The sequence below is a fragment of the Numida meleagris genome, chromosome 5 (genome assembly GCF_002078875.1).
Source record: "Numida meleagris isolate 19003 breed g44 Domestic line chromosome 5, NumMel1.0, whole genome shotgun sequence".
Classification (NCBI taxonomy): domain Eukaryota; kingdom Metazoa; phylum Chordata; class Aves; order Galliformes; family Numididae; genus Numida; species Numida meleagris.
In genome coordinates, this window is record NC_034413.1 from 21,579,103 (window position 1) to 21,594,919 (window position 15,817).

Consider the following 15,817-nt stretch of genomic DNA (forward strand, 5'->3'; position numbering starts at 1 on the left):
AAAGAAGTCCATCTATATGCCTAATTTATCTGCTGACTTCAAAACAGGCTATCAGGATTCACCACAGAAGTTGTTAGTGCCAAGTAGCATACTTTCCAGTGCTGTGTTGTTTAGGTAAGTGTTTTCCCCCGCTAGCTACTGCAGTTTTTTCTTGTGTATTTTCACCTTTTTATTAATTCTGCTGCCATCACACAGCAAATGCTGAAGTGAAGGAGTGAATACAGAGACTGCTAGCAAAGATTCAAAATCCAGTTTAAGCAGTGCTTTGGTGACTGCCAGTGGTTCGTGGGTTTATTTTGACCTTTTCAGAGCACATTTAGAAGATTGCAAGAACTGGTATTTAAAAGTCCCAACTACTTGGAACTCCTTTGTAGACCACAAGATTCACGCATTGTGTCTCTGAAAACTGAGGTCCGTTGTAGTTAAAACCAGCAGTGATTCAACAGATCCTTGCATTGAGTAATGCAGTCACTGCACTCTTTGGTGCTGCATATGCTGGTAAGGGGGGAGATGTTTTATCCTCTGTAAAAAGGCAATGTGAACACAGCCAAAAAGAACCACAAGATGTGCTTCGTTGTTTCCTTTCTCTTTCTTGTTAGCACAGAGATGTCTGTTGCTACCATGAGGCTGTGATGATAACTATGTGCTATATTTGAGGAAGAATGGAAAATCTTTTTTTTAATGTTAAGAATTATCAGAAGGTCTTTAGATTAGAACGTGGAATGGCCACCCTTAGGTTTATAAGGTATAACACAATGTAAGTAATAACTGTAACTTGGTATTTGGCCTTTTTAGTCAGCCTGTCTCAGAGCAAGGGCCATATCATGATGTACTTAGAGATATGTACACTTTAATTATGCATATAAATAATATTTTCAGTTAAAGTTGAAAACTACATGTTTAATTACATATATGAGTATTTACATAGCATGCATGTATACACATACAAGTAAAATAAGCCGTTACCAGAACTGGTTACTATATTTAAAATAAAAAAGCAAATCTGTGATTGTTAATATTTTATTTCATCCGTGTTTCAGTTTTCAGGGTGACAGTTACTCTGTTGAGAAATACTTTCTCAGTGCTTACTCTGACCTCATATAATTTATCAGAACTGATACCCAAGCTGTGCTGCGCAGCACAGTACAGGCATTTTGACATCCTGACCCTATCTCTGAATTATGACATTTGATCCCTGATAGGTTCAATTTCACTTCCAGTAGAGGAAGCCTCCATTTTGGCAAAAGCAGTAAGGAGTTGCTTCATGCTCAGTATCAAAACAAGTTAACCTTTGAACTTCAAAAATTAGATCTCAGAAAATGTGAAAGGTACTAATAAAGATGGATTTGAGGCATCAGAATCCATAGAATACAGAACTTGGTTCATTTATTAAATATCTGTAACAATGATTAAGAGAAAACAACCTGGTTTTCATCCCAGTCCTCTGCATCCACTTACCAGCGTATCTTACAGGAAGAGACATCAGCAAATACAAGAGGAAACAGTCATTCTTTTTTGTGTTCTGATACAATTAAATATATATAGGAGAGAATCTAATACAAAGGCTGGTCCCCAAGGAGAGAGCAATATAGAGCAACAGCAGTAAAATTTTGTATTATGTATTCATCTGAATAATGCTATGTTAGGAAAGTAGATTCAAGTTTTCTTTCTGATTATGATAAAAGATGCTACAGATGTACCTTATGACAGATAAAAACTTGTTTTATAGCCCTAAAATAAGGGGAGTAAAGGGTATGTGTTTTCCCCTTCTCCCCCNCCCAGCCAAGGCTGGTGCTATTGTGTACAGCTTTTTAAAGGCTGGAGCTCAAGGTCCTTCCAGCTCCTCCTGGGTGCTTCAGTTGGTTGCGAAGGAAGTATGCCGTGTTACTCTGTTTCTTGGTGAACAGCCATTACCAGCTCTGCAATTAATACAGAGTAAAACCATTGAATTGATGATTGGCTTAAGTGAGAGCAACCTCTTTAAAGTCAACATAAATTAGATCTCCATTTTTAGCATCTTATCTAGGAGTCCCATGCAATAAACAGTGTAATAGCTTAGTTGTCTTTCAGAATTAAGATCTGAATGAACTCTTAATTAGTTTTGAATGACCCAGCAAAAACAGTAATTATATCTACTGTTATTTTGACCTGTATAACATCTCCTACATTGAAGCTGAAAATCCAGTTGTCAGCTATATACCTTTTCCTCATCTGGGGGACAGTGCTTATTCCAAATGAATTTCTCATAACTAGGTTCAGATGATGATGTCAGTTATGATGGCTCTGACATATGCCTAACACTCAATGGATTTGGTTCTGTCCACCCACATACCATAGAAGGGCAAACAGAATAGAATATTTGGGATCTACCTTAACAACTGGAATTCACACTCCAGAATATCAGTATAAACTCCCTAAAACCAATGATTTCTTCTAGGATGTAAAACAGTGAATGGAAAAATTTGAAACAAACTTTGTTCCAGATGGGAAAAAAGATTTGACAAAAAAGGAAGGAGCAGGCAACAGAGCTGCAACTGAGATGTCTGTCAAGATCCCAAAGATAACTCTTTGTCTGCCTGTGCTCTAACTGCAGCTTTAGAATTACTACTTTGACATTAATGATTACATTATATGCTTTTTCTCAAGGTACTTGCAATTTTGCAGGTATTAATTTTTACCTTGTTCAAAATAAACATTGTTCATGATGAACTGGAACATCTTGGGCAGTGGAGACTTACAAGCAAATCATTAATCTTTCGAAAAAAATTGAATTTAGTCCTCAGTAGTCCCTTATCTTAAAAACAAAACAAAGCAAAAAGTAAAAGGAGTTATTTCTTCCTCTAGAAATACTAACATTCATTTAATCAAATACATTGTCCACATCAGGGAGTAGAAAACAGTTACTTCCATGCTGTAAAGAGTTTTTAATTATAACTGTACTGTGCTGGTATTTTGCTGCAGTATCTCATAATTTTTAAGACTCTAGAAACATACCTTATTTATGAGATCCTGGCAGTGACACATGGATATTAACAAAGCTTTTTTTTTTTTTTGCAGTCATAGAAGGCCAGACAAAAATATTTTATTTTCTTCTTTTACTTCCCTCCAGCCGACCTCCATTTTTGACCTTTTTTTTTCTCTTTAATGAGGTAGGATTTTCTTTTTTTTTTTTTTTCCTATGTGTATCATTGGCATCTATGTGTGAAGGTAGAGGTGGAACTGGGAGAGGGATCAGAGATTTCATTGTAGAGGTGCTTTGAGCTGCTCGAGAGGAAATTTCTGTCACATTTCTATCTACAAATGTCCTCTGATCCTCATCAGCATGTGTCAGGGTAGTCTAACAGCACTGGTTGGATGATGATGTAGCTTCTTAGAGGAGGCGTTAAGGGTTTATTTAGTGCTTCTAGACTGATGGTTAATGGGCTTTGCTGGACTGTTTAAATGGAAGTTTCCCACAGTCTGATACTGAAGTAGAGGCTTTGAGTGAAGCTTTTATTACTCTTTCACCAGTCTCATCAAGAATTTCCCTTTCCTCACTGGAAATGGTATTTAATGCTGAGTATTTCTACTCCAAGTGTTACATCAGTCAGCAATCTAGCAGAAGTTTGTGGTTCTAACAAAAGAACATTTTACATGCTGTGAAGTGGTTTCTTAATCTGACATTTATGTCTATCCCAGGCCCTATGGAATCTTCTTAAATGAGAGCTTGCCTTCAGTTTAATATGCCCAGCTTTTACAACTTCGTATCAATTTTCTTTTAATTAAACAGATCATATGCAGGTTATGTTTGACAAGTGGGCAGCATCCAACATCCATATTCCTTCTTGGTGTTAAAATGTCAGTGTAAACAAATCAGCCAGAAGTGCAATCGGCAACCCCAGCAAAAATGAAGACGGGTTTGTTGTACAGCACTTCTGTATTGTCAGCAAATCTCAGTGCACTTGGCTGGGAAGCCCCTGCCTATTTTAAAGATGAGGAAGATGAAGTACTGAGAGGTGAGTTGTCTCAATGTAACTGGCTGCATTAACAGACCCGTCTCATGTGTGTTTTGCAGAAAGCTGGACAATATCATCTTTCCTTTAATAAATAAAAAACTAAAACCAATTATGCTGTATTCAACTCTTCACAAACAGAAGCAAATTCAACAACCTCTAAGACATTTTTGTGAACTTCCTGATTATAATTTGGATATTGGAACTATGGAAAAACTTTGGCTCTTCAGGAAGCAATAATGTGTAATAGATGCTGATCTTCTGTTTGCTTCTGGCACCACATCCTAGCATGCAGGAAGGGAGCATGGCTTTCATGTCAGTACCATATTGTGCTGAAGTTCTGACTAGATATATGTCTCCTGTAGTACTTTTTGAAGTAGTAGTAGTAAGCATCAATTCTTACGCCAATTCTAGAAAAAACAATCATGTCCATTCTGATTCTTAACCAAATTGCAAGGTTTATAATCCCTTTCTATTTGAAAACTCAGATTAAAATGCAGTTTTCCAATATTGAACTGCTAGCTGCATTTCAGTGATGACTCGAAAAACAGGAATTTAGCCAAGATACCAGAACAACTCAAATCTATCTTGCTGATAGACCAAAAGTGAACAAAGATGTTTAGCGCATATTCTTGAATGGATTCGGTAAAAATGTTGAAAGTGGAGTGGACAAAGATTCAATGATGTGTCTGCCTATTGTACATTGCACCTGTTTTGTGTTAAAGATCCTTTGTAGTTGATTTGATGATTAAATAAATTGTGATTATACAGAATGGCAAACATTGGAAAACTATTATGAAGAAGTCCTGTTTTTTTCCATCCTATAGGAAAAATAGTCATGTGTCATATGTCTTATTCAGTATTTAGCCATGACTTAGGTATTACAGAATAAAGTGTGATAGTTTCTTGTTGTTTGTTTTGGTTTTGGTTTTTATTTTAGTTTTATTTTTTTAGAGAAGCTGTGAAAATATGAGAATTTGTTTTATTCACAGAAATATATTGTCAGTACAGGATGTAGGATTGAACTGAATATTTAATGTACAATATTGACCTGCAGATTTGATGTACTAATTCATGTATATGAGGTGGCTGGCATTCATAATTCCAATGTGAGTTGTAATGCTTTTCAAGGTCAGGTCACAGATTTAGCAGTGCAGCCCCACTGCAGCATTACAGTGGTTTCAAAAGGGAAATAAAAAGAAACCAAACAACACTTTATAAAAACATTATGAGGTTTTGTCAAGAGTAAAAGGCAGAGTTTTGAACAACATTTTCTTTCCCCTTATGCTTTTAGTAGTCCCTGCCTCATGTGCTGACTGGGACATCAGTGCTGTCTGCATTTTTCCCCAGAAGTTTTATTTCTTCTTCTTTAAGAAGAGCAATTTTTTGCAGCAGCCATGACAGCTCTGTCATTTCACTCACACTTCTACATTTCTCTTTTTGTTGTCAGTCAGCAGACAGCAGTCATACTATCTTGATGATCGTGATTGATGGCAAAATATATGAGAATTGTAAAAAGGGGCATTGAACATTGTCTAAAACAATCATTTTAAGCTTTTATTTTTATAAGTACAATATTAAGTCAGAAAAGCACCTGCTTACCTGTTGATCTAGCATTTATTTTTTGTACTATATAGATAGTATAGATATAAATAACTATACATTTTTTTAGATCATATACCTAAATACAGAAAGTTGTGCAGACGTACTCTCAGTTCAGTGTTTACAATATATAGTGGATGTTTTGCTTTTCTTTCAAATTTCCTTTTAACTGACTAATTTCCCATCAAACGCTGAGGCTTGTTTGCCAAGGAAGGAACTGAGAGCAATAGCAAAAAGACGAAGTCATATTTTCCTTGAAAGTGCTTTGTGTGTTCTTGGAAGGAAAAGACATATCAATTATATAGTAAGTAAATAAAACATCTATTTGGGAAGGGAGAAGTAGATACTGGATGTTCATATTGGCAGAATTTCTGTACAGAAGGTAATAGAAAATATGAAAAAGAACATATTTCCAGTTTGGTCCTGTGTGTGAAATTTATTACAAATTACTTTTAGAAAAATAGAAACCGAGTTGTATAAGCTTGAATGCTGTACAATGGCTGTTGGATTTTCTGTTTATACCAAGTAATCATCTTTTGAGCTTTGAAAATCAGCATATTCCAGTAGCTGGTGTGCTTGCCTGTTAAAGATAAAGCAGTAATATTTGAGGCTGAATAGACAGATCACTTCCACTGTATTACTACTCTGATGAGTAAAGCCTAGCTTCTTTACAGACATCAATATATAGTACCTATCTTTTGAGTTTTTTGGCAGATAAATGAGCTGTACAAGGTAAAGAGTTATATTTGGTATGTATGATGATGATTGCTGTGATATTTCAGTTGTTTTTTAAATCCTTGCAAGTGGCATAACTATGTTGGTAAATTGTTGAATGTGTTGAGTGTGGATACAGTCATGCCATAAATGGTACATAACTTATTCTGAGCAGATAACTGGGCATATAACTCATTCTGAGCAGGAAACTGATAAAAGTTGTAGACACAGAAGATCTCTTAATGATACGAGCTGCACATCCAGAAAGGAAGGAGATTCTAGGGAGAATATTCCGGCAGCTATACTGGCAAACCCTTTTATATCTGGGTCATGTATCAGGAGAGCTGTCACATTACCTACTGGTGTGCAGTAATTATTAAATGTGGGTCCTGTGGAGACTGGTACTGTGAAGGGAGGCACCTTTGAGATGATAGCTGGCAGCAGTCAGAGCCTAGGATTTTTAGAGGGCACAGGGATATTTACTTTCCATATTCTCCTTTAGGGATGAGAAGTGATGATACTGGGGAAAAGCCAACAGATTCCAGTAAAGTTTTTGAAGAACACTGCTGAGATGAAGTTTCATCTTTTCCCTTCTGAATAGGTCTCTAAAGTATCTCTGACTGGCCACAATTTTAACTAACAGTCTTCAGTGTTATCCAGAAACATCTTGACTTGCCTTTGCTGTTTGTTGAAATGAACATGGGACAGCTTCAGCATGGGACATACATTCCCTGCCTCTGCTGTCATAGCAGCGGCTCATAGCTGTCACTTTGTCACGTTGTGGCATAGTCTTGCTCAGAGTTTTCTCTAGTTTCCTTTCCACTTCAGGCTGAAAATTAGGGAGTTGGTGAAACTCATGTTGTAAGGTTAAGTAACAAGTTTATTTGCAAGACAACCTAAGTATGTATTCTACTTCTGATAGCACATGTGCGTCCCACCTGGGCTGGTCTGTGCTGCCATGGGGGCTGTCCATTCCAGGCTAAAAACTTGTGGCTGGAAAAAAGCACTCTTCAAAGAACCATGTCGTTTTTAGAAATAACTCTTCTATTACACAGGAAATTGCAAGGTAGCATTTTTCTTCAAAATAAAGTAGTCAAATTCAAAAAATGTTAACATTTCAAATGACACATGCAGTTGAAAAAATGAATATTAAATAAGTGAATACAAAAGGTGAATCTAAGACATATGAATCACTGAAAGTTCTTTGGCACTGAAATTCCTCACAAAGTTGATTAAAGGCATGAACAGAAGGGATGGGGGGAAGGAAGTTTGTTTTATATCACTGTTCAATTTTATATTCAAATTGTAGAAATCTGGTCTGATGATCATTTTTTGAACATGGAATCATGGGAAATATTTTGTTTTCCCTGTGAGCCAAGGCAATGTATTTATTTCAAGTTTTATTAAATGAGTTATAAATTTTCCTAGCAATTTACTCATAGCTCAAGAGGTTTAATTTGCATGTGTTGCCTTTTACAATATGCTTTTCGTAATGTTGCAGATGCTTCTTCCCTAGCTTCAGTAAACAACAGGCAGTTGGCCAGGTTTTTGACTGAACGTTTGCCAACTCCGGGAAATATTAGTTAACTCTCTAGTGGCCACTGAATGATGTTTTTAGCCTACTTCATCCAAAATAATCTATAAAGATTAAACATAATATGAAGTAAAAAAGCAAGATATAAAACCAGCAATGTACTTGACTATACACAGGAAAAGAGATTTCCTTCTGCAATATAATCCTTTCACATTTCCTTTATTTTCCTTCTTTCTTTTTTAGAAAAAAAAACACATTTATTTCCCAAGTGGGTTATTTTCAGAAATTTATTTGAAAATTGATAAGTAATATGCATTTCAAGGAGGTTTATCCCTGATGTTCTGCTCTAATTTTGAATAGCCCATAAGATGAGTTTTATCTTTAACACATGAATCCAGTCTGTAGCAAGGGTATTTTGCAGATGAGATGACAGGTTGCTTCGCAAGCAATGGAGGTAACCATTGCCTGCTTGTCCTACAGATTTATTCCCTACAGCCTGCTGTGCAGTAGAGCTCAGCTCTTATCTCTGTACCCCTATGGTGCTTAACTTTCTCCAGGATTCTTGCGCAGTTTTGGGGGCTATCTCCTGAGCAAGTCATGTCATAATCTTTCCCAATCAGGAAAAAATTTGTGGAGACAAATTTATCAACAACCCACCTGTTTGTGGGTTGTTCAGCTGCTGCCAGCAAAATTTGTGGAGGCCAAGTTTATGTGTGCTGCTAGTAGAGAGAGGTTCAGCAGCGTTGCCTTCTCATTCAACCTGTTGTCATCATGGTATTTCTAGAACTGCAACATGATTTCCAAGTTGAAGTTGGTGAATTGGTCCTGAAATTACGGCTCAGAGGATATATGCAAGGATGGCTTGTCAGTGTGCTTGCGTAAGAAAATGAGGCCAATCATGAATAAAAGAGAAATGTCAAACATCTTCAGCATCTTGCATGATGTGCACTTGGAAATAATTACAGGCAGGCCTGTGATGAAATGCTGTCAGGGCAAGTGGGGCAAAAGGACAGCCTTGAAGGGATGTCATGGCTTTGAAATGCCTGACTTGACATTCACTACTCTTGAAAAACTTGTATCTGTGGGTCTGTGAACATATTTTGGTTAACTATTATGAGCAGTTGATCATAAATGAAGCATGGCGTGACATCACTTGAAGAATGATGAGACTGAAGGAGTGGAAAATTACAAATCCTTTTGGTATTTGTCCAAGCTACTCAAGGCTTTTTATCTGGGCATCTGAGTATGTTTGCATTTCTACTGGCATTACTTTTTGCTCCATGAGTGCTCTGATGGTAACATGGCTAGCTTTGGGCTGAAATTAAATAAAATTAGGATAATGCACCAGCCAGTGATTCTTCATGACTAATCCACTGTTATGTTTCTCATTTAATCACATTACACTTTCCAAAGAGTTTCCCATTTGTGCACAGGTGTTGCCTCTGTACATTAAGACTTCAGCAGACTGGGTAAAGTGAGATGATTTGGTGAGCAGGTGACTGCTCTACACACACTTCTCAATTTCCTTTCAAGTGATAAGGCAAAGTAGCATCTATTAAAAAAAAAAGAGATTTTTTTTTTTTTAAATTTAGCATTAGAGAAGTTCTATTTTAGTTTCTCAAGTGAGGCTCAAGTGGTGCCTCTGTTAGGATACAGAGAAGATGAATATCAGATGATTTGTTCTGTCCTCTGTGCCAGAAGCATGGCGCATTGCTGTCGTGATGTCATAAACTGATGTCCTAGTTGGGCCGGCAAGAATTATATGCCCTTTTACTTCTCTAACAAATAGCATATATGACCCATTAGATTTCACTCAGAGTGGATGACTTTGTTTTCCCCAGCATTTCTCATTTTCATCTTCCTTTTCCCTGGCACCATGTGGGGTGGGAGGCATGTTGCCTAGCAACCGGTGTGAAATGCTCACTGATGGTCTTCGTCTGGCCATGCAGGGGCTGGAGCATGGACACCTGGGGCCAAGGGGCGATGTCGATCCCTTCTGATGGTTAGAACAAGCTTTGGACCTTGGTTTCTCTCTAAGTTTGATTCCTGTACATTTCCTCCTCTGGCAACTCACCTGTAGAAAGAGCCCCATATAACTCCAGTGATGCATTTTGTTGGTGTTTCCTAAGTGAATTTGTGTTAGAGCCCATGTCTGTAAGTTTGGCAGCTGGCACTAGCATTCATGTGTCATGTATCACTTCATACAAAAAAAAATAAAAGTGATTGTTTTCTCTAAATGTTTTTAACATTCTTTATGATATTTATACTGAGCAAAGTAGAAACACAGTGCATGGCTATATATTACCTACTGTAGAAATTCTCTAAGAACAGAAAACTCCAACAGTGTCCTGTAATTCTACTGCTGAAGAGGAATAAAATAAGTGCCATTGCACATGGTTTGAAAATGTTTGTGTGTATGTTTTGTATTACAAGGGCTGCTCTGAAAGTAATGCTTCCTATTTTATTATGTTGGCCTACGATGTCAGAGGCAGATGGTGGTGGTATAGCAGTAGAAGTTGAATCTTCCTGCCTATATTCCATTACGTTTTGTTGCTGCGTGACAGATGGCAGCAGAGGGACAGTCTGACACAATGGTTTCTGACATGGAAGTACGTATGAAGCAAAGGTGTGCCACTGAATTCCTCCATGCAGAAAAAATAGCACCAAACATTTATGGAGACCAAAGAGTGGATGTGAGCACAGTGAGGTGGTGAGTGGTGTGTTTCAGCAGTGGTGACAGAAATGTGAAAGACAAGCAATGTTGCAGATGGCGGTGCAGATTTTTACAAGCACAGCATGTAGGCTCCAGCTCATCTCTGGTGAAAATGCATGGCTAATGGAGGTGACTGTGTTGAAAAAATGGTGTTTTGTAGCTGAGAATTTGCTCCATCAAATAATATTATTATGCTCTTTGTATCTGTTATATTTTCCAAGGAAATAAATAGGAGGCATTACTTTTAGAGTGACTTACATATTTTAAGTGAACATCTGATTTCAGTAAGGCATTGCCATTATAATACTCATGAAATCCAGTCTGAAGTGGAGGTATGTGAAAGCTGAGGTGACTGCTGTGACCTGCTTAGAGCAAGCCCTCGAGCAATGTCCCTCAGTATGCATGTCTGTGTTTGGAGTACTGTGGCAGCGGCTAGCGGACTCAGTCAAAACCAAGGCCTCTGTTTACCAAGACTCCGAACGTTTTGTGCCCCATAAGATGATTATGTGAGTAGTAAAATCATTTATTAGACATTTAATTACAGCAGTAGAAGCCAGGCCTCTGGCTCTTAGTGTCCCAGGCACCCAGCCCACACTTCTCCTTTTGGGCTGTGTGGTGCCACTCAGGGCTGCCTGCCCCTGGGTGTGAATCACTCACAAGTGTAATCTGTGAACTATACAGGAAAAAAAGGTTGGTCTGCCAGTTTCAAATCTGGCTGGAAGTTGTTCCTGCAATACAGTGATTATGGAATGATGCATGCAATCGGACTCCAATCATGGGGAGATGGTAGTATTTAAGATTTTGCAGTAGTATCTCCTTGAAAAGCAGTCTGTGAATTTTGATTGATGTGGCACTTCAGAACTATAACTGAAATCATACTTGTTATAGAAGAATGATCACTAAATCAATTTATGTAGTACATATTTCTTTACACTTACATTATAATTATTCAAAGAACATCTTTTCCATTGTGCTGCAGGTTGTACGTCCATTTGCTTTCATGTTATTCAATTACTTTTTTCTATTGAAAACAGAAAATGAAGCAGCATTGTTCCTGAGCTGCAGCATGACGTCTGGTTCTCCTGCATTTCCAATGCAATAAATACATAAATAAAAAAAAAAAGATAGGAGGCAGAATTTTCCTTTGATTTCCACAGATGCAGCATGCCTTTTTTATAACAGAGATGTAATAGGGAGATAAAAATGTGCTTGTATTTTGCCAGCTGTTTAATGCAATAACTAGTGTAGCCTGTATTATTTCTATGATGATCAGAAAATGCATAAACTCTTCTTAATTCAAAATTAATATCTTTTTGATTTACTTCTTAAAAAAAAATTGTACTGCATAAAACATGCTTCTAAAGCAACTTACTGTATGTAACAGTTCAGGGGTTTGGCTCAGGCTGTATGTTTTTCTGCAAGTCTAGTTACAACTGTCAACACTTCTCTAAAATAACATTTTGCAGTTTTGAATTCTCTTCTGCTTTGGTCCCACAGTCATGCATGTGTTTAACTGGATCTACGCAGGTCACTCTGAAAGTAATGCCTCCTCTTTATTTCCATAGAAACTACATCAGATACAAAGAGAACAATAACACTACTTGATAGAGCAAATTCTCAGCTACAAAACAATATCTTTCAACACAGTCACTGCCATTAGCAAATTTGTGTGGGTAGGCTGATCAAGGCACTCTTCTACTCTTTTTGTGGTGTGACAGCTGTGCATGGCAATCCAGAACACAGCTTATCATTCATGTCACTGTTGCTACTGTTGAAACGCACCACCCCACTCCCTCACTATGCTCACGTCCACTGTTTGGTCTCCATAAATGTTCAGCAAGTGTTGATAGATATCAGTGGGTGCCATTTTTCCCACATAACATAGTTTCAAACAAAAAAAAAAGTTTTCATTTTCCTTCTACCTTCCCAAAATGGACTTGTGAATCATAATGTTATACTTTTGGTGTCATTTGTAACATACCTGTACTGACTCTTAAAAGGAAAAAAAACTCTTCATCACAAAAAGAAAGCCTTTAATTATTATTATATTTAAAACTAGGGAAACACCTGCGGGAGGGAAGAGTTACGTTGACCAGTCATCTTTTTAGTAAGAATTTGTTTGAAAAACAGAATTTTCAGATAATGAGAGTTGGTTTTTTTTGTTTGTTTCTGAAGTATATCATTACTTAGCTAGCTGTCATTCTATGCTCATGCTTCAATCTGGGAAAACCTAATTTTTTACATATACCATAATAAACTTCTGGAAATTGTTGAATGTGATAAAAATTCAGTATTGTTTTTCTTTCTGTAAAAGTAAAGTAGTCATATAAAGTTCTTCATGACTTTTAATTCCTCCCCCCCCCCCTTTTTTTTTTGCCTTTTTTTCCTAAGCATTTTAGTCTTTAAATAGTTTACTTTCATGACAATGTAAATCAGTGATGCTGTTGAAAACTGTGCCAGCATTATCAAGACCTTGTTTTATTTTATTTTAGGATGTGTTTTCTGTTTTTATTTTAAATCTTATATCTTTTCTTGTGTAATAGGATCTCTTTAGTTCTTTGAAATAGAAGTGATAGTTTACAAAATCAATCTGTCTTACTAAAGGGTCAATGCTGAAAGTAAAATGTTGAAGTAGAGAAAATGGCTTTGTCTTGATTTTTATGCATTTCCTACATTGATTAGTGGTGAGTTGCTCTCAAGATCTCAGTTCTTTGCAAACACATGTTGTGGCAGGAGATGAGTGCATGCACATGCACCATCCCTGTACTACCGATACATGTTTTTTTTTTTAAGTTTATCAGTGGTTGACTAATAGATTTGTATGCTTGCTGTAAAGCTGCCTATGACATGAATGTTATTCTGAAACCATTACATCAAATCGTGTAGGCAAGCATTTAATTCTTCTGATAATTTCTGAATCCAAACCAACAGGTTGTGAAACAGCTAGAAGTGCAAGAAAGCCTTGCTAGGCTGAACTGCCTTGGCAGTGGAGTCCTTGCTCATGGAGAGAAATAAAAAGAGAGATGTAGATTCTGTCAGTATGTACTTCACAAGGCCTATCCCACTTGCAGTGAGGTGGTGAGAACCTGATGGTCCTGCTGCTTTGGCAAGTACTGTCATTTGTCACTGTCTTGACATACACATTTCTGCATGAGGGACACAAAAAGAAAGAAGGTATTAGCATCTTTCATGCAGCAAGAGCATTGTTGTTTTTCACACACTAGGAAGCATAAATCTTGTTTTTTTTTCTTGTGTTGTTTTTTTGTAACACTGCTGAAACTTTGGACAATATTCTTTGTCATTAATATTTAGTTTCCTCCTGTCTGAAAGGCAGAGGCTACAGAAGAGAAATGGAAACAACTACGGGGGTTGCTAATCCTTCTCTCGTGTGTGGCTAACCACAGCTGCTTACAGTTACTCTTTTGTGATCTTCCTTACTGTAATGATGTGACACTTATCCATGTCTTGTGATTTTATTTGAAAAACAATGGGGAAGAAAAAGTTTCAAGCAAAATAAATGTACTTTAAGGTTTAGGAGAATCAAGTGTATTCTGTGACAGAAGACGTTAGACTGGCAGCAATGAGGAGAGCTGAACTAATCCTACTTAAAGGGATTCAAGGTGCCTGGGCCTGCTTTGGTTTTTTCACTGTTAGAGCTTTGTATGAGATACTGAATTTAAAGCTTAATATTTTTGATTAAGATACTTTTAAGTGAGGAGAAAGAGGCATCATGGTCTACCTTGACATCTCTGTCAGTAGGACAAGAAGTCTCCTTAGATAAGGTCGCAGATACAGAAAGTAATGCCTCCTCTTTATTTCTATGGAAACTACAACAGATACAAAGAGCACAATAACAATATTTGTTGCAGCAAATTCTCAGCTACAAAACAGCTTTTCAGTGTAGTTGCCACCATTATCAATGCATTTTTGCCAGCAATGATTAAGAGCCTGCATGCTCATAGAAATATGCACTGCCATCTAGAACGGTCCTTCTCATCACTATTGCTACTGCTGAAATGCACCACCCAGTGCATCACTGTACGCAAATCCACTGTTTGGTCTCTGTAAACATTCAGCAAGCATCAATTAATGTCAGTGGGTGCCATTTTATCCACATGGAGGAATTCAATTCTACACCTTTTCTTCATGTGACCTTCCATGTCAGATGCCATATTGTCAGACTGCCCCTCTGCTGCCATCTCTCACATCAAAATGTAATGAAATATTGGTGGGAAGGTTCAACCTCTACTGTCATCCCATCAACATCCACCTCTGATGTTGTGGGCCAGCATGATAAAACAGGAGACATTACTTTCAAAGCAGCACTCATACTTCATTTCAAAAGAGATTTAGATGAGTATGTTGTAACTCATATGCAGTTAACAACATGTGATCTTGGATTCCCCTGTGTTGCCATGCTTGAAAAATAATGGTGAGCTTAGTCACTACTGAGCATCAGCTAAGGCATGGTAACTGTGTGCATGATTTTAAGTTTATCCTAGTTGTAACAATACAAAACCAAGCTATAACTTTTAGCTCTCTTTTTTTATTGAGGTTTAAGCTAAGTTCCATATCTTAGTTCATCCCAATTGCACAGTGAATGTAAAAATACAGTTGTTATGCCTCAGTTCATGAAAGGTAATTTTCGAGTTGCCATAAATTTCCCCTGTCCCTACTAAGGGGTACACATACCAGGAGAATTAAGAGACTGAAGCTCTTTCAATAACACTGGCCAAGTAAAAGGCAAGCATTATTCGTTAAATGATGCAGCAGTATCTATGCAGACATACTTCTGCTGAGGCAGTGTCATTCCACATCTCCTGTCCCAAAACCGTGGTTTTAAGACTCCTCACATAAGATGCCTCTGGAAAACATTTATTTTGTTTTGATGTTTTCTCAATTTATATACAAAGAGTTATTACAAACTGAAAAAGACTGAGAACAGAAAAAAAATATGGTAGTGAAAGGAAAAAGATAAAGAATGCATAAAATATCTAGTAAATTTGCAGGGGAAAAAAGTGGAAATGGAGAAAAGAGAGACAAAATGGCAGCTAGATATGTGAGAATAAATGACTAATATCTCTGAAGTTTGTGCAAATCATGTAACTAATCATAGGGAAAAAAATCACTAACACCCTTCCAATGTATGTATCATTTTATATTTTAAAAACAATCACTATTAAAATTAGATTAGGTCGAATGCATTAGGGCACCTTTCTGCCTCTTCCCCTGTTTCCCACCAGCCTCATACCTTGTAAGTAA

At 37.2% G+C, this 15,817-nt stretch overlaps 1 protein-coding gene across 11 annotated transcripts in view; it reads left to right on the forward strand.

The window, feature by feature from the left end:
- LRMDA (leucine rich melanocyte differentiation associated) overlaps window positions 1–15,817 on the forward strand; it is a 656,329-nt gene that overhangs the window by 301,553 nt on the left and 338,959 nt on the right. The gene's annotated exons all lie outside the window — the stretch shown is intronic.